The sequence below is a fragment of the Corvus brachyrhynchos genome, unplaced genomic scaffold (genome assembly GCF_000691975.1).
Source record: "Corvus brachyrhynchos isolate BGI_N302 unplaced genomic scaffold, ASM69197v1 scaffold961, whole genome shotgun sequence".
NCBI lineage: Eukaryota > Metazoa > Chordata > Aves > Passeriformes > Corvidae > Corvus > Corvus brachyrhynchos.
Window position 1 is genome coordinate 779,527 of NW_008236008.1, and position 1,764 is coordinate 781,290.

The 1,764-nt window shown below is 49.9% G+C and overlaps 1 non-coding gene across 1 annotated transcript; it reads left to right on the top strand.

The window, feature by feature from the left end:
* Positions 1-97: 97 nt before the first annotated feature.
* Positions 98-170, top strand: TRNAR-ACG. Its single transcript has one exon. It is a non-coding gene; the product is annotated as a tRNA-Arg (tRNA).
* Positions 171-1,764: the final 1,594 nt, after the last annotated feature.

Here is a 1,764-nt window from a genome sequence, read left to right on the forward strand (position 1 = left end):
GTACCTACTGGCGCGACCCTGCCGCCCCCGCCCATGGGCTGAGCCAGCGTGGGAGAGCTGTGCTGAAGTACCAGGGGCAGAAGCTTTCTTTCGAGCAGGGCCAGTGGCGCAATGGATAACGCGTCTGACTACGGATCAGAAGATTGTAGGTTCGACTCCTGCCTGGCTCGTTCGTTTTTTTAGCGCAGCCCCGCATCGCGGAGCAAAAGCAGCGCCCTTCCCAGCAGCATGCACACATCGCTTCCGAGTGTTAGCAGCACTCCTCAGCTACCGCAGTTATTTATTCATAACGCCATGAGCCACCTTTTTTTGGGAAAATTGAATCCACAGACTGCTGTGTCCAGTTCCGCGGGCCTCCACACAGGAAAGACATGGAACTTTTGCAGCGAGTCCAGAGGAGGGACACAAAGTGCTCAGAGGTAGGAGCACTCTCTTGTGAAGTCAGGCTGAGAGAACGTGGGTTGTTCGGCCTAGAGACGGCTCCAGGGAGACCTCAGAGCACTTTCCAGTACCTAAAGGAGTTCCAAGAGAACTGGAGACGGACTTTTTACAAGGGCACGAAGTAACAGGACAAAGGGTAATGGCTTTAAACTGAAAGAGGGTGGCCTCAGGCTGGATATAAGGAAGAAATTTTTTACAGTGGGGTTCATGAAACCCCATGTTCATGAAGTGGTTGCCCAGAGAGGTGGTGAATGCCCCCTCCCTGCAAACATGCAGGGTCTGGGGCTCTGAGCAACCTGATTGAGTTGAAGATATCCAGTGTCCCTGCTCATTGCAGGAGGGTTGGAAGTAGACGACCTTTAAAGGTCCCTTCCAACCCAAACCATTCTGTGATTTGATAATTGGCTACTCTGAAGCTGTGGCACGCTCTCAAATCTAATCATTGGGAATGCCTTCCTCACCTCTCCTGCTTGCAAGCTCTTCTTTATACACTGCATAGCCTTTATGTACATGAAAAATGTTTGGGTTTTGTCGCAAAATCACATGCTTTTCATGCAACTGCACAACAAGGATGTTCTCACAGTTCTCAAGACTAAGGGATAATTAGAATGTAAACAACATTCCTAATCACAGCAGCATTGCTTGCTGCCCTCAGAGACCTCCCGGTTGTTTTCTTTGATGTCGTCTGTGAGAGTAACCATAGTGTGTGTCAGGCCAATGTGGAGTACACTGCTCCTCTCCTAGGGCCAGGAGGTTTTGCCCCCGTGTAATGCAATGGTGTGTTAATCGGGTTAATTTGGGAAAAAAATCGAAAAATTTAAGCCTACAGTGGTGTTTTGCTTTGGGAAACACAACACTTCCAGGCAGACAAACGGGGTTAAATCACAGAATCACAGAATTTTAAGGGGTTGGAAGGGACCTTACAGATCATCTGGTCCTAACCCCCCGTCATGGATAGGGACACCTCCCACTAGGAGGTGCTCGCCTTGATCAGGCCTTGCTCAAGGCCTGCTGCAGCCTGACCTTGAACACTGTCAAGACTGGGACCCCCACAACCTCCCTGGAAAACCTGTTGCAGTGTCTCACCAGCCTCACAGCAAAGAACTTCTTCCGAATCTCTAACCTAAATTTCCTGTCTCATTTTGTACCTGTTACTCCTTGTCTTGTCACTACAGTTCCCGACGAAGTCAGGATGATGAGACCAGATGGAAGAGAGAAGAGAAAAAACACGAGGAAAGAAGCCACGAGGTGAGATCAGATGGAAAACCATCCCCCCAAAGGCGTGACCCGGGCCGAGAACGGAAAACATGAAAAACACGCACG